Source organism: Acinonyx jubatus, chromosome D2, assembly GCF_027475565.1.
Source record: "Acinonyx jubatus isolate Ajub_Pintada_27869175 chromosome D2, VMU_Ajub_asm_v1.0, whole genome shotgun sequence".
Classification (NCBI taxonomy): Eukaryota; Metazoa; Chordata; class Mammalia; order Carnivora; family Felidae; genus Acinonyx; species Acinonyx jubatus.
In genome coordinates, this window is record NC_069393.1 from 56,429,132 (window position 1) to 56,456,916 (window position 27,785).

The 27,785-nt window shown below is 36.5% G+C and overlaps 1 protein-coding gene and 1 long non-coding RNA gene across 3 annotated transcripts in view; one reads left to right on the forward strand and one right to left on the reverse strand.

Annotated features, from left to right (window-relative positions):
- The window catches only part of HPSE2 (heparanase 2 (inactive)), a 660,017-nt gene that overhangs the window by 471,533 nt on the left and 160,699 nt on the right, over positions 1–27,785 (reverse strand). The window lies entirely within an intron of this gene.
- On the forward strand, positions 579–13,548 carry LOC113600257 (uncharacterized). Its single transcript, XR_003421242.2, has 2 exons — positions 579–921; positions 13,233–13,548. It is a non-coding gene; the product is annotated as an uncharacterized LOC113600257 (long non-coding RNA).

The following is a 27,785-nucleotide window of genomic DNA, read 5'->3' on the forward strand; positions in this document are numbered from 1 at the left end:
TGGTTTCATAACTGCTTTGCATTCTGCTACAAATTACAATTCATACCAAGTTTAAGGTTGAGCTCTTCTGAGGCAAACAAGATAAATCTTTTAAATCTAGTAATTTCACACTCCCCAGAGAACTAAGAGGGACTCTCTCCAGGCTCTTGTCAAAATTATCTCTGAAAAAACAGTCAGTGGGAAAGGAGTCCCAGTGGCTGCTGATACGTTGCCAAGTCCAACACCCGTATCTCTTCAAAGGTCTAGCCCATAAAGAAATATCACTTTGTCTTGACTGACAGCATTTATCTTGGATTTCAAAGTATCAAAGCACTGTTGGTGCCCAAGATGTTTTGTTAAATGATACTAATGTGTTCAATGATCTACATTTGAAAGGCTGTATTTCTGAAGCTGATAAACTCCCCCAAACCCTACTAGTGAAGACCATTTTCAGTATATAAATGCCATCTGCATTCAAAAAACACCCATTATTCACATCCTGCAGAAGCATTCATAGCCTAAAGCCCACTCACAGAGGATAGGGGGTGGAGGCCCTCCCGTAGATGGAGACAACTAAGAAGTCCTTAGAAACACAGGAAAACTACCATCCAGCTCATCCTTACCTCTAGAGCCTAAATGAGTTCTGGGGCAGAAAAACAGAACTGTAAAATAGAAGCCAGTCTTCCTCCTTCTCTTTCTACTGTCACCATAGAAACCAGTATGTTTCTGTGCACAGTTTTTCCACGGGACTATCCTTGCCTCAGATTCTACCAGCCAAAAGTCCCAGACACCAATTCTTCCATGAAATCTGCTTCTTTTCTACTAAGATCATATCTATCAGACCTAAAATCTGGACTGTTGAATCAGCAAAGTATTTCCAAAGAAGTGAGACTGGTATCATAAGTGGTTAAGAGAAGTCATTAAATAGCATTGAATCACAGGGTGAGAAAGCCATTCCATTTTCAATTCTTTTTCTGATTTTCTGATTTATTAAGAAGTCCCAGTGCCATGCTATAGTGTCATTAACATGTCTCCAACACTTGTTAAGTTTTTTTTTTAAGGATTTGGTTTCAGTGCCAAGGAACAGGCAACACTACCTACATAGAATTTAATAACCCTATTTTGTTTATACTGTCTTTATTTTTAGTTACTGTCTTTTTATGGCAAGAGAACTAGTTTTCCATTTATAGTAGTAAGATAAAGTATACTTTCTTAATTCATTTATTTGAATTATTTAAGTTAAAAAGATGAATCAACTATAAAACTCGTATGCAGATAAGGGGAAAATTATGTAGGTGGGTTGAAAATGATTAACGGTTGAAGATACTAGTTACTATATAATTGGAAAACAGATTTAAAAATGTATCCCTCTACTACCCTAGGGCAAAACTAATCTCTCCCTCATCTGTGGTCCCACAGCTCTGTTTGTACCTGTAATACAGCATGAATTCATCTTCTTTGAATTATAGTACATTTCTCATTATCCCTAATGGAGTTAGCTCCTGGAAATCTTGTCCATTTTTTATAGATCCCCTCTCTGTTACACAGAGTACATTCTCTGTGAATGTTGAGTTGGGAACCTAATTCACCTTGGTCCCAGCTGTAGAGTACTGGGAGTCACTTTAAGGATCCTCAGGAGCAACAAAACATAAGATTTCTCTACAGCACACAATCTTCACTACTTGCATTAAAGATCAGTCAATAAACAATCAAGACAGACTTACTAAACTTCCATCACGTTAAAGCCCTTTTGGAAATGCATAAATAACAAGATACTTTTATAATTTTTTCATGATTATAAAAGTTAAACATGCTAACTGTAGATAATTTAGATGATGCAAAAAGCAAAGACCAAGAGGTATATAAATACACATAAATAAACCACAATTCCCACATCTGCACATATCTACTATTAACATTTTAGAATGTTTTCTTCCAGCATCTTTTCTTTGCTGGTTTGTTTTCAGCACTGAGAATGCATTTGTGTATTAAATTGTGTCTCTGCCTTTCATCTTATTCACCTGCATATTCACTCTTGGGCCAGTTTGTGTTTCACTTGTTTTCTATGTACCAGCAACACGAATGACTAAATATGTAGAAACATCAAGAAATACTGAAGTATGGGTATAAATGACCCTTCTAGACTTTTGCCGAGTAGAAGCATTCCATAACTTAACAGGAAACATAAGGAGTTTCAAAAAAGATGTGTTAAAATGTTTCTTTAGATGGAGAACAGCAATGATGGCAGTTTCCAATTAAGGATTAGTCACAGAACCATGGACTGTGCAGGCTGGAAAAAGGCTTAAGAAATGGCTTTATAGACTAGGAACCAAAGGTCAAAATAAAGTTAATGACCTAGTAAAGAACACTCATTAGGAACAGCAGACTCTATTATCTAGCCTCAATGCCAGATGGAGATAAAATATTTTACATTATAATGTAAGTCAATGGGAAACACAGGTGAATGTTCACACAACCTAAGAAGAGCATATCTATTATTAAATGAGGAGCACCTGCATAGCTCAATCCATGCAAAAGTTTTTCATCACCCCAGTGCCCAACCAAGGACACAGCCCTCAATTATTGTTTTGGTAATGATGTGGATTAGTCTCTCTGTCAACGGACTCTTCTACTTCTCACCTATCCTCCGCACGACCACCAGAATAATCTTTATAAATTTACATATAAATTTTATATAAATAATTATACATAAATTTATATATAAATATAAAATAATAATTCATAAATACTATTTTCATCATGTAATTCCCCTTATCACGTTATCTTTAATAGGCACTGTTGGCTAAAAAACGAAGTTCAGATTTCACATTCAGGTCCTCTGAAACCTATTTCCACCAAAGATTCTTATTTTGGGACTGTTTGTAAGAAATTGCACAGGAAAGTAGAGAAGAGTACTAGACTCTGAGTCAGGAGATAAGGGGCTAAAATACCAGTTTTTGCTGCTTGCTAATCAGGTGATCAAGGGCAAGTTATTTAACCTCTATGAATCTGTTTCCTTACCTATAATATAAAGATCAGTAATATTTTTTTCATATAGTTGGGGTAAATAAAAATTAAGTAAAAGCAAAATTAACATGCTTGACACATGGTAGGTATTCAGTTGAAGTCAGCTGAATATGAGTATCAGGTTTCTTCTACCTATAAAATTCAAGGTTTCCCTTCCCCAATCGGTCTCTCCACTCCAATCCAACTCCCATATTTACTTCTCCCAAACAAGAAATTCTGCTGGGCTGACAGCTTGCTCAGAGCCTGGAGCCTGTTCTGGATTCTGTCTCCCTTTCTCTCTGCCCCTCCGCCGCTCACACTTTGTCTCTGTCTCTCTCAAAAATAAATAAACACTAAAAAATAAAAAATAAAAAAAAAACAAGAAAATTCTTCCATTTTCTAGTGCCCCTCCTCTACATCTACACAGATATCACCATCCTTCAAGTTCTCTTCAAAACCTACCCTACTGTGTAAAGTCTATAACAAAACCTTAGTTAAAAATAGACACTGTTCCTTCTAAGCACTCAACTCTCTTAACTTATCCTTGTCTTGTATCATGAACTTTTCATGTATTCAGAATGTATCACCCTAGCAGTATTACATGTCCTTGAGGGCTACTCTTCTGCACTGTTCCTCTTTATATCTCTCATTCATTCAATCATTCATGGAAAGTCCTTGTTGATGAGCACTGAGTTACACTGAGTTCTAAAGGATTAGCAAAAGTTGGCCAGGCAAATAGAGGGAAGAGGGGCTTCCAGATGGAAGGAATAGCTAGAGTGGAGGTCCTGGGGCCAGTAACAAACAGCTTGGCAATTTATGTAACTGAAAAAAAGAGATGAGATAGAGAAACAGAAAGGAATCAGACTAAAGTAAGGTGGAAGAAGAAGTAGTTCCTTCCCCTGAGCATATTCTACCAAAGTGCCACATTTTTTAAAGAGGCCAGTAATACACTGAATTATAGCTGTTAATATTACAATGAAGACTTCAGAGGTAGCAATATGAAAGCTACCAAGGTGACAAAAAAAGGAGGCTGTTAAATGGTGGTGCTTTTTTAAATTACAGTTATTCTACCAACCAATGGTAAGGCTCCCTCAATCTACTTCCTCCCTAACCCTCCCCACTCCAACTCAGTTGACTTTTTTTTTCTTTCTAACTTGCTGATACAGGTTTGATTTCAATCACTTAAAGTAGAGCAATGTTTTGATCTCAGTCACTAATGACAAGGGACTAATCTTTAGAAGAGCAGAGAGGAGGCTTTGTTTGCATGTGGACAAACAATAGATTTTTATACTGCCTCTCTCTATCTCACTGGTCTTGGTATATTTTACTTTCTGATAGTGCCTATTTTATGAACAGTCATTAAACCTAATCTTGACATTACTCTGTTACCCATAAACGTTTTACAAATTGAAATCATCTTCTACCTTAAATTTTCTATTGGGGTTACGTGTAGACCTCCTTCGAGGCTGGAGTTCAGATCATGCAGATCATGCATCTTCTGGGCTATGAAAAAAAGTTAGGGTTTTATGAAAGGGAGTGTATGATCTGGTTTACATTCTAAGATTACCTCTGCCATATGAGCCATGCTTTAGAGGAGAGAGCAGTCAGGAGAAGGTAAAAGACTCCTAAATGTTTTCTTCTGCGTTTTAAGCTTCAGTTTCCAATAAGCTCAAAAGATGATATGAATACAACACACACATGAGGAGGTCATATTTTCTTCTCTCCACTTAAAGCTAGTGGAAGTCTTCCTTCTACAGGTTTTCCCTTATCTAAGCCTTGAGCTACTGAAATGTGAACTGTCTCCAAACCATCTAAATTTGAAACTTCCCTATGTTTTGTCTCAACACAAATACAGGCTCTTTCTGGGAAAGTCTGAGGAGAGCTCATGAGATATTTGTGTGTTTTATTTAGTTTTTCAAGTGGAAAAACAATAGACATTTCCCTGTTTAAAAGAAAAAACAAATCTGTTGACTTACATACAAATAACTCAAACCAGCTGACCTTTAAAATGTCAAACTTCACATGTGGTCAAGCTTCAGACAGACTCTAAGCTAAGTTTGGAAAAAAAAAATAATTTCAATAATGAACTGGTAAAGCAAGTAAAGTAAAATATTTGGATGATGATTCAGTTGAGTAACCACTAGTGACCCCAAACTGCCACTTGTTACGGATAGATGCCTTGTAAGATTTTAACTTGGGAGAGTTCAGAAATGACCCAATTATGGTGGGTGTCTTTCCAAACTGACCAGGGGCTAGAAGCAAGAGGAGAGGGAGTATCTGATCCACTCAAGATTGAAATGCTTAGGCCTTAGAGAATACTGGAAACAAGTCTATCATACACATGACTCATTTATTCCTGGATTAAATAACGAATTTTTTAGATCAAGGACTGACTAAAATCTTTATAGGACTGAAAATTTAGTCCTACACATCTCTCACCATGTAATTAAAAATAAAAACAATTATTAACCTGTAAAGGAAAAAAAGTATAAGGAAGCCCAACGAATTTCTAATTTTCTCCTTTGTGGCCACTTTTATGCCTTTTTAAAAAAGATATTTTTCTGGCGAACCTTTTTTTTGTTAGCACCCTAAGCATATGCATAGTTTTCCTTTTGGGTAATCAGCACTGTCTGGATCCCCATAGCTATGTTATTTGGGTTTCTGATCATCAATATTCCCTGACTTCTATAAAGTTACTACACATCTTCCTTGACTTACAATGGTGTTATGTCCCAATAAACCCATCGTAAGTCAAAAATATCCTAAGTCAAAAAATCATTTACACCTAACCTGCCAAATACCCTAGCTTAGCCTAGCTGACCTTAAATGTGTTCAGAACACTTACAATACTTTATAGTTGGGCAAAATCATCTAACCTGAAACCTATTTTATAATAAAGTATTGAATACTTGATGTAATTTATTGAATACTCAAAGTGAAAAACAGCATGGTTGTATAGGTGCAGAATGGTTATAAGTATATGGATTGTTAGCCTCCACCCCCTGCACCTGCCCCCCACCCCACCCAGATCCCATGCCTGACCAGGAGCTGTGGCTCATTGCTGCTGCTGCCAAGCATCAGTAGACAGTATCATACTATATATTGCTAGCCCAGGAAGACATCAAAATTTAAAAAACAAAGTACAGTTTCAACTGAATGTATATCACTCTCACACCATGGTAAAGTCGAAAAATTATAAGTCAAGCCATCTTAAGTCAGGGACCATCTATTATAGACTCTTATGAAAGTACATGTTTACATAAATCAAAGTCACTTTATATTACCAGATAATTAAGTGGCTATCTACGATAAAAAGGGGGTGGGGGTAATATGACTTCCCAATGAGATTCCTATTGGGTCTTCTCATTTGTCACATAACAAACTAACTACTCAAGGCTGAACATAATGTATATGTTTATTCACCAGGAAAAATTTATCTTGGCTGACAGAAAACTACATAAAGCCAAGTTTACATAAGCCAAGTCTTAACAAACCAAGGCTTTTTATATGAACCTTTCCTTTTTCCATTTGCTCTTCAGCATTAGAAAGGAAATGTCCACTGCTCATTCCTACTTCAGATAGTTAGTAGTTGCACTTGTCTGAGGCCCAATAACAACTATTTTTGCCCAGACTCCCCTTATTCTACAGGAAAAGAAAAATGCCACAAGAAGTCTCAAGGTGGCAAATGAACAAGTCTGTACTTTAACCTTCTCTTCTTTATGTGTCTGGTTTTGTCTTTCTAGGTAGGTAAGTGTTCATGTTGGTCCTTCCTTGAGGTTAACTAAAAAGCAGCATGATGAGGGTTCTAGAAGTTATCCTTGATTGAAGACAAAATGTATTATGGCATTAAGCCATTCACATCTCCATTACTGTCTTTAGTTCCTAACCATTGATCCAAGAATTTGCACTAGTCTGACCTTAGAGGCCCCTTGCAACTCTAACATTTTATAATTACAGACACTTCTCTAGCTCAATGAAGGCAAGGATAAAGTTAAATTAGTGGAAAATTAATGATTTGGCAACTCTGTTCAATCAAGTGCGTTGATACTAAAAAGCACATCAACTTAAGTAATGCATCCTTTTCTCTTATCTTTACATCCCTTGAACCAGGGCAGTGCTTAACACAAAAAACTGGCCTAAAACAGACTTTTTAATTGCCCCAAGTATCTGAAACCACCTTGCAAATTTCTTGAGTGAAAGAGGATTATTTCAGGATCAGAATGTATAAAGGCAAATGGTGATCAAACAACATGTCACATTTGTGAAAGAAAAGAAGCTTCTTATAGCATGGAGCTCAGGGTGCTTGAAGAGAGAGATGAAGCAAAAAGATGTAGTCAGGAACCAAAGTATGTGTATGTTACATTTTTAAAAGTCATTTTCCCCTCCCAGAAAAGCTTAAATGGAGCCAATAAAGAATTTGACCATGAGAGTAATCAAATTTGTATTTTATATAGATGTCTCTAATTAAATTACAATCATTTGTGATATGGTACACAGAGCCACCAAAATGGAAGCTATATTTACTTCCCTGATTCAAAGCAGTTTAAACCTTGGAGATAACAACTAAGGAACACAGGGTTACTGAGAAATAATTAGTTGTATTTTTTCCATTTATTTCACTCATTATATAATATAATGAAATTATATAATTATAATATAATTATATAATATAATGAAATTATATAATATAAATGAAATGTGTTTCACTCATTATATAATATAAATGTAACAACAACAATAACATCAACAACAAATTTCATTCTTTCAAACAATGTGAATCTGTAGAGGAATTATAATTTTTATTTTTAATATCTGTTATTATTTAATTTCTGTTATTGTCCTAACATTGTTTTGTGTTGTTTTGCTTGCCATCTCAGGTGCAGAGGGTAGAAATAATTATACTCAGTTCTTGACATATCATCATTGTCAATTTTTGCAAAGCCCTTCTCTTATTGCATTTATTTTTTTATTTCTCTTTATACTCATACCACATTCAAGTCCTCCTATCCTTAAGACAGACAATGACTTAAATGTGTGTAACATATTTTTCTTTGCATGTGCTTTTATAAATGTACATTATTTTGTGAACATTTGTATTTTTAATTCATATAAATGGTTTTGTACTATTTATTGCTGTTTTCTTTTGCAATGCTTTTATGATCCATCCATGTTGCTATGCATAACAACAAACTGGTTGTTAATTGTTGCATAATACTTGTTGTGTAATCACCACATTTTATCTATGCATTCTCCCAGTAATGAACACCCAGACTGCCCTAACTCCCTCACCACAAGTAAAACTCAACAAATACCCTGTACATGTCCCTTTATAAACCCACATGAGAATTTCCTTGGAGTAAAAAAACATGAGTGGAATTTCAAAGTCAGAGAGTAAGGATACTCTTTATTTGTTCTGCAGAATGTCTGTACTAGCCTATAATCTCACCAGTAGTACATGAGGGTCCCCATATCCCTTGTGCTTGTCAACACTTGGCTTTATCAAACTTTCTAACTTTGCTGGTCTAACAGGTAGACGGTAGTATCCCATTGCTTTTACAACGTGTATCTTCAGAATTATTAATGATTTTGAGCACAGGTTCCCTAGATTTTACGGTTTTCCCCAAAATAAATTTTCTGTTCCTATCCTTCACCTATTTTTCTTTTCTTGTTGATTCCAGGAGCTTCATATATAACCAAGATATTAATCTCTTATTGGTTATACACATTGCCTATATATTCTCTTATTCTGTCATCTGCCTTTAACTTTGGCCCTGGAGGTTTCATTGCACTAAAAACCCTTAATTTTAATTTACCACTGTTTGCCTTATGGTTTGTGCCTTAAAATTTTGTCAAGAAGTCACTTATTGAGCCCTTGGATCACACATATATTCACTTCTATTTTCTTCTATTAACTTCATGGACTTACCGTTCACATATAGGTCCACTGATTTATGGTGCCACCTTATCATACATAAGTAACACACACAGATGGATTGTTCTTTGAGATCTCTATTCTGCCCCATTGGGCTGTTTATTTGGCATTGCATCATCATTTATGCAATAAATAAAGCAACTTTGCTACTGTCTTTCCTTCTTCCTCTCCTCTCTCACTTAGCTCAACTCCCTATCAACTCCCATCCTAAAAAGCTTAAGATTGCCACCAGAAGGAAGACAATAATCCTAGTGTTATTTTTATATCAAGTCCTACCCCTATCAACATAGCAGAAAGAATTTTAGTTCCTAGAAATGTAGTTTCATTTGATGCAGTTATCTCTCAATGTATTTATAAGATATATATTTTGGGGGACAACTCCATGTGGGCATGTTCCTTATTTACAGATCAAAAACACTTTTGATAAAGATGATTTTTTTTTACTTTTTAACATTTATTTATTTTTGAGAGAGAGAGAGAGAGAGAGAGGGAGACATAGAGTCCTTAGCAGGCTCCAGATTCTGAGTTGTCAGCACAGAGCCCGAGGGGGCTCAAACTTGTGAACCACAAGATCATGACCTGTGCCGAAGTTGGACACTCAGCCAACTGAGCCACCCAGGCACCCAAGATTTTTATATATTTTTGAATGCTTATTTTTTGAGAGAGGAAGAGAAAGAGAGAGGGAGACAGAGACAGAGACAGAGCGTGAGTGGGGCAGGAGCAGAGATAGAGGGAGACACAGAATCTGAAGCATGCTCCAGGCTCTGAGCTGTCAGCACAGAGCCCAACATGGGGCTTGAACTCATGAACCGGGAGATCATGACCTGTGCCAAAGTCGGACACTTAGCCAACTAAGCCACCCAGGCACCCCTACATGATCTCTTGTTAAGATGATAAATTATATATTTGGATTCCTGAGTCATGTAATAGTAACATCATCATGTTGAACTGTGTGTGTATTCTTCTAGATTTTACTAAGCAACCCAAAAAATTCTGTGAATGTTTTTTTCTTACAAGAACTGCAGAGGCTTCCACTGTAGAATATAATTTTGCAATGATATGTACAAATCAAGTGGGAATAATAAACTATACTAATGAACTATAAACTTAAGGTTAATTGTACCTTCCATCAATCAGCGGTTGTGGTAACCCTTACCAAGAAAACTCTTAACAAAGTAGTAACACAAAAAATGACAGTGTTTGTAATTTTCTATTTGAGCTATATAAGCATGATTGCCAGTATGTCAAAATTGCCTGAATAAATAAGCCATCTTCTGTCTAGGTGAACTACAAGTCACAACTTTGCCACAAAGAGAGAAAAATCTTTCATAAAAAGCTGTTACCCAAGTAAAAGTGCTAAGCTGATACACTAATTTCAAAATATCCCTCCAATATATTGCTATCTAAGAATACTCAAAGAATTTCCTGCCCACAAACATCTTTGTCTCTGAAGGTAACTTCTCACATCTAATAAAGTGCTGTCTCCAAAGTAAAATACCCAAGTCCACAAAACATAAAACAGCACCTGCGATGTAAATATATTACTTCTGAACTAGATGGTTTTGATGATCACATCTTAGTGGTATCAAAAGGTAAATCCCAAATTTGCTTTAGTAAACATGAACAACTTATAAGAACAAGAATATAGCATTTTTTCACTAGGCTAATATGCTCATTTTTGTCGTTGGAATTTTCCACAAGTATATTTGGGTAATGTTTTAAATCTGTCTGTATTTTGCAAATTGCCTTTTTTCTACCTGTCTGTATTCTGCAAATTGCCTATAATGAGCAAAATGGGCAAAAGCAAAATAATTCATTTAATAAAAAAAAACTATACTCATCCTTATCATGCACCATATCCCCACTACCAACCCCACCACACACATACACAGTAACAAAAGAGAAGTTCAAAACATAGGGGAGCTTGAGTGAGTAAAGAGAATAATCTGTAATGCTAAATAAAATACAGGTTTCTCCTGCTAGCTGGAAGTCTGGCATTCCTGTGAAACCTTTTGTAAGTCAGAATGGCATAAAGTGAAGAAATGATTACCATTTTGTAAAAGGGAAAATCCCCTTTTTTAGGTTTGCAAAAGCAGGTATTAATGTAGGTCTTTCATAAAAGCACAGTGGCTTAAAAGACATTTTCAGACAGCAGGGGTAACCTGTATCTTAACGTGGGATTTTAAAAGCCTGCATTGGATTGGGGGTGGGGGGGGGGCGGGGTGGTGCCTGGGTGGCTCAGTCTGCTGAGCATCTGACTCTTGGTTTCTGCTCAGGTCATAGTCCCAGGGTCTTGGGATGGAGCCCAGCATCAGGCTCTGAGCTAAGCATGGAGCCTGCTTGGCATTCTCTCTCTCTCTCTCTCTCTCTCTCTCTCTCTCTGCCCTTCTCCCCCACTCTCTCTCTCTCTAAAAGAAAAGAAAAGAAAAAATAAAGACTGCAACTTTATAGAGAAAATAATTACCTGGTGATCAAAGAAAGAGATCATGGAAAATTCCGAGTTACATGTTAGGCATGATAATTCAACTCTGGGCCCAATATATTCATTATAAAGTAACTGAAAACCTTACTGCTTAGGTAACTTTTACTCTCTCCAGCTAAAAACACTAACTGAAGATGACTATAGATGTACTATTTTGGAAGCAGGGAACTGATGCTAAATAAAGATAACATCAAACCTTTAGTAGTGGGAAAGCTTAACGTTATCAGTTTTGTTATTCTGGTATTCAATACAGCAGATGAAATGCTAGATGTATCTTCTTTGGATGAATAACAGCTACATTAAAGCTGAATTATAGTAATTATAAAATAATTAAATAATTATTTAAAATTTTCACTTGTGTTTGGGTGACTGCCTCTCATGCAATTTTATTAAATTTAATAGAGAAACTGCAAGAGATGCTGAGATTATAATGTTGCTATATCTGGCTGAATCAGTTGTACTCAGCTGCATACTTACAAACTAAAAATCTACTGTGAGATCACACTAATCATTCAAAGAAAAGAAACAACAGCCATCTCTTTTTTCAAGACCTTTGCCCTTCTTTTTCCTGGCTATTTCTCTGTATTTCTATCAGAGGAATGAACTAGAAGGAGAGTAAGTATTCAAAGAAAAATGTAAGCAGATGTAATTTTTTGGGAAGTTTTCTCTCATATAGAGTCACCAAGTCCATGTGTTTCAAGAGCTATAAGAGCAGAAGTGAGTGAGGATAAGGAAAGATTATTCAGCAGAGAATAATTCAGACAACATACAGGCTGGAACTAGGTTAGGCTTCTAGCACTCAGTTCACCTGAACAAATTATTGGACCTATGGGATTTCCTCAAAATTCAGAAGAGTTCAGATTCAGAAAACTTGAGCTCTGGAAGGAATCTTATCAAGGCTAATCAATACTGGTTTCAGAAAGACAGTGGAACTAAGAAAAAGACTGTTTTTCTCCCATAACATAGTAGAGTAGTTTCCAAGACTTGGTCCACTGTTCTTTAAAATTCTTTACTTAACCAACCTTTCTACTCTGTTCTACAGCTCCATTTCAGGCGCCCTTATTTCACATATGATTTACCATAACAACCTCTGAAACAGACTTCATGATTTTGGTCTCTCAGCCCTCACCCAGAATTCAACTATGTTAGTCCTATATTTTCCAGATTTTCCCTAAATGAAATTTCTATATTCCCTCAAGGAAAGGAACCATGTCTTATATTTCTCCTGTATCCCCAATAAAGCCAAGTACAACAATAGTTAAGAGTAGTTAATATACATCAACTAATTAAAGACTTACTATGTGTAAGGCACTGTTCTAAATGCCTTTTGTGTATTAATTCATTTAATCCTTAAAATAACCCAATGTGGTAGTACTATTTTAATTCTTATTTTACAGGCAAGACTTACCCAAAGCCACATGACTGGAAATGATGGAGATAGGGTGAGGGAGTTGTAGCCAAGTAATTTAAAATATAGACTCTGTATTCCATTATTTTCTATGATGGGGGTTGGGGGGCAGGGAGGGATGAATGCATATTAAATTTCTCAGTAAGAACTTAGCATGGGTGGCTAGAAAGATATTCAGAACTTAATATACTTTAAAAAGACAATCCTTAAGCATGGCTAAGCTGTGTTTTGTAGATACTGCCATCCCTCCGTTTATGGTTGGCAACATAATCATTCCTCACACTTGAAGTAAGCAACTGTTTGTACTTTCATAAAAATGGAGTTGACAGTGATTACTATCTGTAGTAGACTAAAAAATGGTCCCTCAAAATATCCATCATGTCAAATCCATGGAACTTATGAATGTCACTTTATTTTTTTAAAAGGGTCTTTGCAGATTGAATTAAAGAACAAAGATGAGATCCTCTTGGAGTATCTGTGAGGGCCCTAACACCAATGTCAAGTGTCCTTATAAGAGATACACAGAGAACAGATAGAAAAGAAGGAGGCAATGTGACCAGAGGCAGAGATTGAAGTGATGGAGCCACAAGCCAAGCAATGTCTGGAACTACCAGAAGCTCGAAGAGGCAAGGAACAGAGACTCCTCAAGAGCCTTCAAAGAAGCAGGCCCTTGACAACACCTTGATTTTGAACTTTTAGCCTCCAGAACCATGAGGAAATAAATTGCTATCGTTTACGCCACCACATTTATAGTAGTTTGTTATTGGAGCCAAAAGAAGCTACTATACTATCCATCTCCTACCTGTAATAGACACACATTCCTGGAACAGAGTGTGTTTTGTGTATCTCTACAGTCTTCACTCTTTCAATCTAGTGTAGTGCCTAAGAAGCATGGTTATAATGCCAATAATATTTGTAAATAAGAATGGAAATAGGAAACAGGAGGGCTGATTTACTACATAAAAATTGTGACCTTGGTAATTAATCTATTCACTCAATAATCATACACTGGAGACTTACTATTGTGCCAGGCAGTGAGCTGGGTAACCAGAAGTCTTCTATGAAATTAAGCTAACAAACATGATCTCTGCCCATATGTCATTCTGAATGACATATTACATTATCTTATAATGAATACATTAACAGTGTAAGAAGATTCATTGTAAATTCACAGGAGGGAAAGCTAACCCAACTTAAAGGTGGTAGAGTCTGGAAGGAAGTCACTTAACCTCTCTGAGACTTCATTATAAAACATAAAATAAAATAGCAGAGGAGAGATAAATACCATATGCCTTAGAGAACTGTTGTGTTCTCATTTAAAATAGGTTCTTTGTAATAATACATGTTTCATAAAATGCTTATATGTACCTAGCATTGTGGTAGGTATTTAAAAAAAATTTTTGAGTACAGTTGACACACAATGTTACAGTAGTTTCAGGTGTACAATGTAAGTAATTCAACAAGTTTATACATTATGTTATTTTCACAAGTGAAGCTACCATCTGTCCCCATACATCACTATTACAGTATCACTGACCATATTCCTCATGCTGTTGTGCTATGATTTTATACAAATTATCTCATTTAATTCTCACAACACAATAATTATTTTATCTATATAAATGATATATTAATTATTTATAATATATGTGAAATGCAGGTTTCTTAAATTTTCATATTTGTGAATATATATTTCAAATATTTACAGCATACATGAAATAATATATTATTATTTCACCAATTTTATAAAAAGAGAAACACGGGGCGCCTGGGTGGCTCAGTCGGTTGAGCGACCAACTTCGGCTCAGGCCATGATCTTCCGGTTCATGGGTTCAGGCCCCATGTCAGGCTCTGTGCTGACAGCTCAGAGCCTGGAGCCTGCTTAGGATTCTGTGTCTCCCTCCCTCTCTGCCACCCCCCCGCCCCCACACTGTCTCTCCTTCAAAAATAAATAAACATTAAAAAAAATTTAAAAAAAGAGAAATAGATTTAGGGACAATAAATATCATGCTCCAATCTACACAGCTAGTAAAAGGTAGAGCCAGCCTTTGAACCAGGCTTAAAAGCCTCAGGTTGTAACCACTACATCATATTACATGAATGTTAAAAATTGAAAATATTGCTAGATAAAGCATTCGGTAAGTATTTGTTAAATAAACATGTACCTCTGAGCAGGTGTAAAAGATAAAGGAGACGCTATACAGTCTCAAAGAAGTCATCTTCCATCAGTAGGCCCTCAAAAGACAAACAAAAAAGAGGTGTAGGGTAGTACCAACAAAAGTGGCAAAAATAACCTGGCAATCCGGTGCTATTTTACCAAAGTTGCACTTTGACTAACCACTGACTTGTTCTGTGATTTGAAAATAATCATGTTATTTACTTTGGCTTCTAATAGTAACCTGATAATAAATTCAAAGTTTTCCTTTATAAGTCTACTCTGAGAAATAGACAGTAATACAGTATGTGGTAACTTTTATGATGTTACCTGCTCTTCTTAATTCATTCAAACATTTTAAAAGTCCTAAAAATTGAATGTAGAGATGTCTGTGACTTTTCAACTGACTCTTATTTTTGCCAATTCTGTATGTACAAATTTGTCCACTTGCTAAAAAATGTATTTGTATCCCTAAAGGCGATACTCATGTTGCTCTTGTGGTCATTTGCAAACAAGTGCAAAACCACAAAAAAATGGATGTCCGACTCCCATGTTCCCAATGGAGGCCAAACAAGATGATCAGCTTTTAAACTGTAAGCAAGTGTACTTTTCCTAGCCTATTTTATGCTACATTTTCACATTATTGTGCCTTTTATTGATGATTTTACCATTTAAGATGGCTCCCAAGCATAGTGCTTAAGTGCTCTTTAGTGTTCCGAAGTGCAAGAACTCTGTGATGTGCCTTTCAGAGGAAATAGGTGTAGTAGATGAGCTTCCTTCAGGCATGAGTTCTGGTGCTGCTGGCCTTGAGTTCAGTGATAGTGAATCAATAACAGAGTACCTCCAGAAAAGGGACCCACTCCAAATAGAGCTAAAATAATATCTATTGTATGTGGCAAAGCTATGGAAAAAATGGAAAAGCAGCTAAATTTGTGGATTCATGATATGATCAGTTAAAAAGAAAAGAAAAGAAAAGAAAAGAAAAGAAAAGAAAAGAAAAGAAAGAAAAGAAAAAAGGAAAGGAAAGGAAAGGAAAGGAAAGGAAAGGAAAGGAAAGGAAAGGAAAGGAAAGAAAGCATAGAAGACAGCATCATTGTGAGGCTGAAAGCCAAAGAAATTTGCAGTCACATTACCCAGGGTCAGGAAGATGTTACATCCTTCTCAGCTAGTAGAACATAACTACTACAGTAGTTTATTTAAAAAAGAAACAAATATAAAGAAAGAAATCCTTTTTTATTGATACACTTTTCAAACATCATCTCTATTTTCCAAAAGACTATTGAAGCAACAAAAGGAGAAATGTCTACAGAAGGAATTTACAAGGCAAAGAAAAAAAGAGAAAGCCACACTGGATTGCCCTCGGAATAAAGAAAATTATTCTAAACTTGAAGAAAGAGGCAAGATACTCATTTTTGCATGGCTTAATTAAAATGTAACACATTCCATATCAGATGAATACCACAGACAGGTAATTATTACTACAAGTGTCTTCATTTTGATAGTTCTCCACACGAAACCAACTCAGCCTACTGAAAGGTCGGGCATTTACAGTCAGAGATCTTGGTTCAAATATCTGTTACATTCTGACCTATATGCCTATGGACAACTCAACACTTCTTAGCCTCATCTCTAAAAAGAGGAAATAGTATCACATAGCTTGCTTGAAAAATTAAATGAGATAATCAATGGTAAGCAGTCAGCACATCATAAAGATTTAGTAATGTCAGTAGATCATTGTTATTATTTTTTATTCCTCTGTTAAAATGATGGATATTGGAAATTCCATACAGATGAACCCAACATTATTGTACAGCCCAATGTCTAGTATTAAATAAACAGTGAAGACAATATTTTTGTCTAGTAACTATATATTTTGGCTGACAAGTCAAAATGTTTTTCCCCTATGGTTTAATCTCTGCTGTGGTTTGACTACGAATTTGGAGTAGGATATTATAATTAGAACCTCTCCAAATTCTGACAATTTCAGTAGCTATCCTTCATGAAATCATTAGCCAAGATAGTAATATGTTTATTTTAGGTGGCAACTTTCCAATGTACTAAGTATATGAAATATTGAGAAATTGTCCAACCATCGGACAATTGAAAGAAGATCTCATGTGCAATCAAATCCACATTTATATAACCTGGTTTTGCATAACATATTACTTGTCAAATAATCAGATTCTCACACTGCCTAAGCTACTCCCTGTTTTCCTCAACAACTTAACTCTTTCATGCTCACCATCTGCCCTCTCATCCCCAAGTTACTATCCTTGTGTATTTCTTAATCCCTATTCCCAAAGTTCCTATCCAGCGTTCCTCTTCCTAGATGTCTGAATCAGTGTGATGTAAATGGGAAGAACATGAACTTGGGAAACAAAATACTGAGTTCAACTCTGGCTTTACCACATGCTACCAAGTCCCTTAACATTCTCATCCGGAAAATGAGGCTTATACCCTCACAGGGTTAGTGTGAGAGTCATTGAAATAACATATATGAAAGGATAGCATAGTATTCAACTTACTGATGGGTTCAAGAAATGTTCATTCCTCTGGTTCCATGAGGAGATACAAACAGTCTTTAGGTAAAAGAACTCTCGACTACGGAAAGTTTAAAAGTCCATTTCCAATACTGACGTCTTTAAAAAAATTTTTTTAAATGTTTATTTATTTTGAGGGTGCCTGGGTGCTCAGTCAGTTGAGCTTCCTACTTCAGCTCAGGTCATGATCTCGTGGTTAGTGAGTTCGACCCCTGCGTCGGGCTTTGTGCTGACAACTTGGAGCCTGGAGGCTGCTCCAGATTCTCTATCTCCCTCTCTCTCTGTCCCTCCCCTGCTCATGCTCTCTCTCCCTCTCAAAAATAAATAAACATGAAAAAAATTTTTAAGAGATAGAGAGAGTGCAAGTGGGGAAGAGGCAGAGAGAGAAGAAGACTGCAAGATCATGGGGCTCGAACTCACAAACTGCAAGATCATGACCTGAGCTGAAGTTGGACACTTAACCGACTGAGCCACCTAAGCACCCCTGACATCTCTTTTAATTTCTTGTTCACTATTGTCACCTGCATAGTGGCTATTTCTACCCCTATATCCTTCTCCCCTCCCAACTAATATATCTAAAACCAGTTTGTCTTCTTGAATATCTTGTGTCTACCACTATTATTGTTTCTTCCTTACTGCTCTTTTTAAAAAGTCAATCCTATCCTTGCATTCATACATTCTTTTCTATTTTCCCTAATGTCTCCTTAACTAATACGTGAGTCCTAGATTAAATAGCATCTTCCTCACTGGCCTCATTAATTTTGTACTTATCTGAAATCACTGCTTCTAACTTATAACTGCAAGAAAATGCCTCTTCTGTTTTTCCCCTCAAAAATTAGGTTTTGTTTCATCTTGATCAATATACATTTCAAAATATTTTTCAAGAAAAAGGTGCGGCCCCCATTAGCAATTCAGGTAACGAGATAAAAGGTCACCTGTCATTAAAAAAAAAAGAAAGAAAGAAAATTCCCATTGATCTGAATAATGTCATCTAAAGCTCTCTTTCAACTGATATGGAATGTGCCCTCTCTTGTAAAGAACCTGGGGCAGTGAGGAGAGATGGATGTAAAGTTGCCAAGTTACAAGATATTTAAGTTAACCAGAAAACGACAATAAAAACAGATGAAAGAGCTGAGACCTGGGTGGGGCAGCTGGGATGCCCTATGGAGAAAGTTTTCTCAGTGAACTCAATAGATTCCCAGCACTTATAACACACACATACAGGCAAATAAATTCCTGGCTCGGTTTTTAGGGTAGTCATTGAACACCTGATATTTAAAAGCAAAGGAAATAAATCTTATTAATTCCTAAAAAGAAGGAATAAAAGAAAGTCAAGAATCAGGGAGAAAGAGTGTTTAAGCATCTAAAAACAGATGTGGCCAATGTCAGAGTTGCCAATAACCAATCAGTCAAAGGCCAAGACAAAATCATGGTAAAGGAAATTCACTATGCATTCCAGGTAATATTATAATCCTAATAAAAAATAAATTAGGAATAGGTAACTTGTAGTTACAATTCTATTCCATTCCATTTTAATCCAAAATATCTTTCAATTTTTTTACCTTTAATTCAACCAATACTGTTATATTTTAATAGTTAATTATTTCAGGGCAAAAAACTCTAAGTCTAGAGTCTGGATTATGTGGCTAACTACTTGAATTACTTGCTGTAAAGAAACCATGAAGAACAGTTGCCAAAAAACTTGAGTTGGGAACCACTCTGTTGGGTAACCTTGAGGTAAGTCACTCAAACTCTTTGAGACTTGTTTCCACTCAACAAATAGTATTCCTACAACCAATATTTACTGGCTCCTACTGGGTGCCAGATAATATGTTAAACAATGGTTCTTGTCATAAAAGCACTTATAGGAACATGGTAGTTTAGAAAACATGTCAAATGTGTCTTTCAGCTCAAAATTTAACTAAAATCTGTTCATCTATATTCCAAAATAAAGCAAGGTTCTGGGGCCCTAGCAACAGGGACACTGAAGAGATTATAAGCTTCCATGGATACGCTTAAAAGATTCTGTTCTGGTGATAGGAAAGATACTCTATCCTTCTAAAACATGCAATCACTTCACATTATCTACACATACATATAAAACACCTTAGCTTGTTCTTCAGAACTTTTCACAATATACCCCAACATAACTTTCTAAATTCTTTCCTACCGTTTCTCAACTCAAATCCAATGCCCCAGTCATACTATCTCTACAATTGATCATCCATATTCCCACCTCTACTTTTTTCCTCATACCATTTGCTAACACGGAATGACTTTCCTAGCCTTTATCTATCAAATGTATATCCATTTTTCAAATGTCTATTTCATTCACCCATTCACTCAAAATTTAGCATCTACAACATGTAGGCTCTGAGAATACAACACAGAGCAAAACACAGTCCCTTATATTCAAATGGGAAATGGCAGACACTAAAGGGATAAACAAAAAAATAGAAAATATAGAGAGAAATAAGGCAGAAGAAGGGAGCTAGAGAGTGTTGAGGTCAGAGTGAGGACTGGTATTCTACGTAAATAGCCAGGAAATGTCTCCCTGACATTTGAACAAAGACTGGAAGGAAGTGAGAGACAAGTCACACAGTCATCTGAGGGAAGAAATTTATAAGCAGAAAAATAGCTAATGCAAAAACCTTTACATAAAAGCATACTCTACATTTTCGAGGAAGAGCAAGGAGGTCAGTGAGGGTGACAAATGCGAGGGTAAGAGAAAGGTGAGAGAGGGAGCAAGCAGTAGCCACGGTGGGCTGGGTGGCAGATGGCAGACCACAGGGCCTTCTAGGCCACTATAAGAACTGTGGCTCTGAGAAACAGGAAGCCAGTGGCAAGTTTTGAGCAGAGGAGTTGCATGCTTTGACTTAGGTTTGCAAGGATCCATGTTTTTATGCCAATGAAAGTAAAGGATAAAAGAGGGAGAAAGAAGTATTGTACGTTTTGAGAGAAGAGAAAGTGGGGAGAAAAGGAGAATAAATAGACAAGAAAAACAGTAAGACTGTTGAACACGACTAAGGCCTATTTCAAGTGACTGAAATCATGAAATTAAAGTGAGCCTGGTTAGGAAGGCGGCATATTTTTCTCTAGCCACATAAAACTGCTTGGGAGCAGTTCTGAAGCAGGCATGAACTGCTTCAGAACTAAAGCTGCACCCAGACAACTCCACTCTCCAAAACTCTCCCTGACCATTCAGGCTTCACCCTCTAATTTAATCGGTTCTACAAATATTTCTCTAAGGACATACAGCACTGACTTCTTTCCACTCATGTATAAAGAAACCAACTGCATCTTTTATCAATTGTTTCGTTTAACTTTATCTTGCCTCCCCAACCAGATTTTAACTTTCTTAAAGACAGAGATAATATATTAGTGCATATTCCTAAATACAGGATAGACTCATATGTAAAGGAAGGTTACTTTTTAAAAATAAATGTGAAAAATGACAAAAATATATTTTACTACATAAAATTGTTTAGTGTTCCCTTGGGCTTTAGAGAACTAGAATAGTCCCTTTCCCCTTTAGCTTTCCACCTTCCTTAGAACTATTCTATAATTTAAATAGTTGTTTTTTCATAGTAACTGGTTTCTTTTTTTTTTAAATACAACTTCTTCAGTAATAACTCTCTAAAAGGGCCAAAATAAGACATTTTAAAATATAAAATGTTAATGTATTCCAGAACACAGGCATGAGATTATGTTGCTGCCAATCATTTACTGAGGAGATTTAAGGGGAAGCTGAGGCAATGATGGTTTTATTTCCAAGCCACAGCCCAGCTCTGTGTTGAATCACTGAAGCAAAGTAAGATATAATTCAATTAATTCATTTTCATTGAGTACCTAATATGGAAAAATACTGTGCTAGATCTGTGGAGGACATAATGAAGAATAAGAAAAGCCCTGCAGTTGAAAAACTTATTATACAAGAAAGGACTCACAAGGAAGAGTAGAACAATGTGTGTAAAGGAGAGCCAAAGTGCTAAAGGGAAGGAATAACATCCCTCTTCCTTACAGGTATTCTCAATGGTGATAGCCAAGTGTGGAGTAAATTAAGATGTGATGTAGGAGTCAAAAAATCTCCATACTATCCTGGTTAAAATCCTGGTTATCCTTCTTTAGAGCTGTTTGACTTTGGACAAATTATTTAACTTCTCGGAGTCTTAGTTTACAACAGGGATAATAGTTGAATTAGGAATTGCTATAGTTAACCAATATCCAGTTTTCTAGTTCTGAGTATACGGGAGGATTAGACATTCTTATGCTCTCTTTGATCTCTCTGACCTCAAGATTTGCCTCAAGATTTGCCACCCAGTTATTCAGCAGTAAAAATTTAGGCTATAAGACTGCCTAAACTCTGAAATTTGTGCTAAAATAGAAGAAATTGCAAGGAACACAAAGCAGAGACTAACTGCCTGGAAATGCTGGGTAAGGCTTCACAAAAGACCCACCTTTTGAGCTGAGTCTTAAAGGATGAGGAGAGCCAGAGAGGGCTGCATATACAATCACATAAAAATACAATAGTCATATTCTGGAAAAGACAAGTTGTTCAGACATATAGAATGTCCTATAATTTTACAGTGGGATTTGTTAAAATTGAACATAGTTGTCCTCTTGGACATCAAAGTTTTGGAATGACCCTGTCCCCTCTCTGTCACAGGCTAGCTCCCTTAAAAAACTCATATAACTGCGATTCATTAAACCTTGCAACCTTTCTTCTGAATATATTTCTATTTTTATTCTTCACTACCTCTTCAGTTAATAAGTCCCATAAGTTATATAAAAGAGTTCTTCCTATTATTATATTCATGCTTCCATCAATGGAAGAAGTTTTAATGATGGCCCCCTTATGCTACAGTCCTGGGATACAGTGACTAAGAACCATTCTCATTTTGTCCATACTCTGGGTACTTAGACATTTTGGTTATGCTCCCTCTCAGCTTCATATGTCAGTTCTTCCTTTATAAAAAGGGTCTCAGTTTTGTTCGGAACCTGACAGCTATGTATCAGGGGAAGCTGATTCCTTCCCAACGTTAGGTAAGTAGATCTTGACTACTTAATCATAGTAATTCCAATTTCTTCACCAGTGATTGGTTTGGGAATAGCCATTGAAATAAAAATGGAAGTCTAATATGGGGGGATTCTGGGAAAGATTTCTTCACTTTTCAAAGATACACCCTGTATATTTATTCCTGAATATACTGATCACCACCACCTCTCCCTCTCTTCTGTTATTTTAGTTGACCTTTCTAATTCTATCACTTTGAAGTTTGGTGAACAAAACAATTACACATGGTACTCTGGGCACCTGTTTTGCCCAAGGATAAAATAGTGTTTTCCAGAAAATTATCAATATGCACCTTTTGCCACAGCAACCCCATCATGAAACAGTATTCCATAGCTCTTAATTTTTATGCTTATAGCCACATATTCTGATATTTACTGATTTTCTTTGTTTCTGTCAGAATGCTGCAGAAATTAAGCCTACAAGCTCTGGGGTCAGACTCTTTGGATTAAAACCCTGAATTCACTGTTTCTAGCCATAATTTGAACAAATTTTTAACTTCTTTAACGTTGGGTTCCTCACAGTTAAATATGGAGATTAATAATCCTACCTCGTAAGATTGTTGTGAAAATAAAATAAGGTTAACACCTACGAAGCAGTAGACAAAGAGTCCACTACATAGTTGGCACCCAGCAAGTATTAGCAATTACTATTGCTATTATTATTGTTAGGCTCATTTCTGATATATCCCCCTTCTGGTTTATATTTCAATATCTGGACAAACTTAATTCAACCTATCTCTTTGAAGAGTCATTATATGTTCTTCTTTTCAGATTAATTTTAAAATTATTATGTTCTGGGGCACCTGGTTGGCTCAGTTGGTTGGGCATCCAACTTCAGCTCAGGTCATGATCTCACAGGTTTTGGGCTCGAGCCCCACATCAGGCTCTGTACTGACAGCTCAGAGCCTGGAGCCTGCTTCAGATTCTGTGTCTCCCTCTCTCTCTCTCTCTGCCCCTCCCCTGCTTGTGCTCACTCTCTCTCTCTCTCTCTCAAAAATAAACATTAAACAGAAATAAGAAATTAAAAAATAAAATAAAATTATGTTCTTCTTTTCAGATTAATTTTAAAATTATTAAATCTGAGTCCTCTTTTGGATCCATGGAAACTCTAATATTAATACTTCCCTTTAAGATAAATATTCACTTCTACTAATCAAAAGACACCACAAAGAAAACAGACAAGCCACAGACTGAAAAAAAATATTTGCAACACATGTATTGAACAATGGACCCATATCCAGAACAAATAAGGAGTTCCTAAAAACATCAGTGATAAAAAGTCAAATAATCCCTCTCCCAAAGAAAAACCAGGCAGAACACTTTGACAGACACTGCACAGAATAAAACCTACAAATGGTCAATGACAAATGCTTATCACTGGTCACCAGGAAAGTACATATTAAAACCATAATAATATTAATTGCAATACTGTATCCCAGACTGGATCCTGGAACCAAAAAAAGGCGGGGGGGGGGGGGGACATTAGTGGAAAACTAAGGAAATCCAAGTAAAAACTGTGAATTATAAAAACTGTGAATTAGTTAACAGTATTGTAACACTGACAATCTCTTATTTTGATCAATGTACCAGGGTATATAAGATGTTAACATTTAAGGAAATTAGGTGAAGGGTTTCTAAGAACCTTCAAATCCAAACTTTCGTACATTTCAAAACTTCTGTAAATCCAAAATTATTTGAAAATAAGTTGAGAAAAATTAGATGTTTCTCCATACCCACTAGAATTGGTAAAATGAAAAAGAATTAAAGTTGGAGAGGATGTGAGACAATTTCTCATATATTATTGGTGGGAGTGTAAGGTGGTAGATAGAACCACTTTGAAAAATAGTGTGGCAGTTTGTTAAAATATTAAACATATATCTATCTACCCTATGACTCAGGAATTCCACTCCTATATATCTATATGAGAAAAAGGAAAATGTATGTCTAAAAAAAGCCTTGCACACAAACGTTCATATTAACTTTATTCATAACAACCAAAGACTGGCAACAACCCAGATGTCCATCAACAGGATAATAGATAAAGAAGCTGTGGTATATTCACATAATGGAATAGTACTCAGCAACAAAAAAGAGGGCAAATTACTGATATAAAAAACAACATGAGTAAATCTCAAAAACGCTGCACTAAGTGAAAGAAGCCAGACACAAAAAAGTACATGCTGCATAATTCTACTGCTATGAAATCCTAGAATAGTCAGATTCAATCTGCAGTGATAGAAATAAGACCACTGGTTATTTGAGGGTGCAGCAGGATAAGGACAGCCTGGAGGGGCATAAGGAAGCTTTCTGGGGGTGATGGAAATATACTGGGTACTGACAGAAATGGGGTTACACAAGAGTATGCATTTGTGAAAACTGACAAAACTGTTATTGTAAGATCTCTGTACTTTATTCTACGTAAATTATACCTCAATAAAACAATTTTTAAAATAACCTAAGTATGCATTATTCCTTCTTTTTGTTCCTTGTTCTTAAATAAAGTCCCCACTTCACTCAAAACAGACTCTTCCCACTCCTAAATCAGTGCAACAACTACATTTCAAGGCTTTTGATTAGAAATCTTGTTATAGATTTTGAAAATCTAATTGGATCATATCTACTAGTTCCCCTCAAAATAGCCAGCAGCTTACCTTCACAATCAGAAGACTGAGGAAGTATAGTACTTCTAACCTTTGTATTTTATACTTTGGCACATTTTTCACACACAATTTAAGAATATACAAATAGCCTTCTTATCTGAAGGAATCCTAAGTGTTTTACAAACCTTCAAAACAGATTTTTAAACTATCTAATATTTTATAGGAGGAACATTTCATGCGCACTAAAGTGCAGCGACATCTGGCCTGCAACATGGCAGCTGTTTAACAGCCATGACACCTCACAAAAGTTTAGGACAGGAAGCAAAGAATTCTACAGCCAACTGAGGCGAAGACGAAGAAGGCTGCAGAAGCAGGAGGCTGCAATGGCTTGGGCTGGAGCACAGCCAGCACGATGTGGTTAACACCTCTGTCATAATGAAAAGCACAAGTGTCATTAGTGGTCAGAGCCTCATCTCACAGAGGGCACGTTCCACAGCACGGTACCTTTTCCTTCCATCAAGAGCACTGGTTTATTTCTAATACAACAGGAAAAATGTTTCCACTAGCTATGCCCAAACCATTCCATTCTGAGGTCTCCTTTCCAGGTACAATGTTGCACATGAGCTTAGCTGTGCAGAAATTTTACAAAGTCTTTATCCTGTATCTAAGGTAAGGCCAACATTTAGTTTGATGTATTTCATCACAAGCAAATAGAACACAGAAAGCTGTGATGTGTGTTATGGGAGTACAGACAAACACATTGCCATCTCTCTTCTCTTCTTTCAGGAACTTTTTGAAAACTTTTGTTTTGCCAAATCAAAGGAGAAATTTTTGAGTGTTTTTCTTCCCCCTGTGATAGCCTTCAAGTATCTACCCAGTGGAAAGCTCGGTTAGTTTTTGTTTAACCTAGAGGAGAATTCTAGATGCAGAAGAGAAGAAAGACCACAGATCTCTTCATGTGCTTTTGGCCAGTACTATGCCTATGAATGCTTCTTGTAAGAAGGGTATGAACACGCCTGTAAATAATCATCACACCTTGGCCTCAGTTCCTTGGAAACACAGATCCTCCTTCATTTAACTCCAAATAGTTCTGGAATCTAGACCTCATATCATTTTTTCCATACACAACAACTGAACCAAATCACTCAGCCTTCCAGCAACTCCCCATCACTTCTCAGGATTACGTAAGGATTTGTGCTTTTAATTTCAATGCTTCCTGCTTGATAATCATGCACTCACTATTTGAAAGGCCAGTTGAAGATAACCCAGTGCCCAGAGTTCCATCCTACAATAAGAGGTCCACCCATGCAAAAAGTACATTCTTTCCTTTAACAATCAATATAAGGCTATAGCAACAACTCCTGGATACCAGAGGATACAAAAGGGATTCCAACTTGTAAATTAATTCATCATTATCAACGAACAAGGAAAGAACTTGTCCTTGAACTTTCCTCCTTCCATTCTACCCAAACGGCAAGGCAGGTCAAAGATAGAATTAACTGAGACAGAAGTAACTGAGGCTAGAATTAGATCTATTATTGCTTGAATCTGAGTATCACAGGTGTATGTGGGAGGTGGGGGTGGGGACAGTGTGGAGGATATGTGGGATAGTGGGGGGGGGATGACTGAGGTTGGGGGAAAAGGAGAGACATAGTTACAGTTAAATTCTGTACCATCAGTGGAAACAATATACAAGTCAATATTCACTGTTCCCGTGCTATGCCCAAAGTACTCTGCAAGTAGTAGACAGAGGGAGAGAGGGAGAGGGAGAGGGAGAGAGACAGAGAGAGAGAGAGAGAGAAGAGATAGATTACAAAGAGATAGCTCACCATAGTGGGCAGTAAATACACAGAGGGAAAAATGACTTGTGCAAACAATGGTATAGCAATTTGGTTTGGAGACTCAGATGCAACAAACATTTGTAGACAATGATTAGGTGCCACATCTATGCCTGGAGAGTCTGCATATCTTTCTTTAATCTTAACATCCTTGTAAACAGAACAGTATACTCTATCTTTTAAACATAAGGAAAAGAAGGTTGGGCAGACAAAGTGACTTGTTCAAAGTCACCCAGATGATGACTAGCAGAGGCAAATCCTCTGTGTTCAAATCTCTTGGTTCTCCATCTATATATCATGCTGCCTTTTCATGCTGCCACTCTGTACTGATATAATATCATTGGAAATGAAATGTGAGCTAGGATTTGAAAGATGTGCACATTTCACCGAGGAATGGAATGGGGAGGGCATTTCAGGTAAGCAGACTCTGACTGCCATGATTTGCAAGAGGCAAAGCCCAAATAAAAGGTACTTTAGAGGGTTAAAAGAAGCTTGCTTTGGAAAAAGAGGATTATATAGAAAAGAAGAGGGAACTGACACTCCAAAGACAAGACGGGGCAAATCATGGAAGGATTGTACCATTAATCTTAAGAGTTTTGCCTTATCCTCTTTATAGTGGGGAGCCACTATAGTTTACTGAATGACATTATGGGATTCACTTTTTTTTTTTTTAAGAAATGTCATCTGGCATGGGGTATAATAGATAGATTAGCAGAGAAAGAATAAAGCAGAGATAGTCATTGTAACAGTGTAAATGTGGAGTGGTAAACTA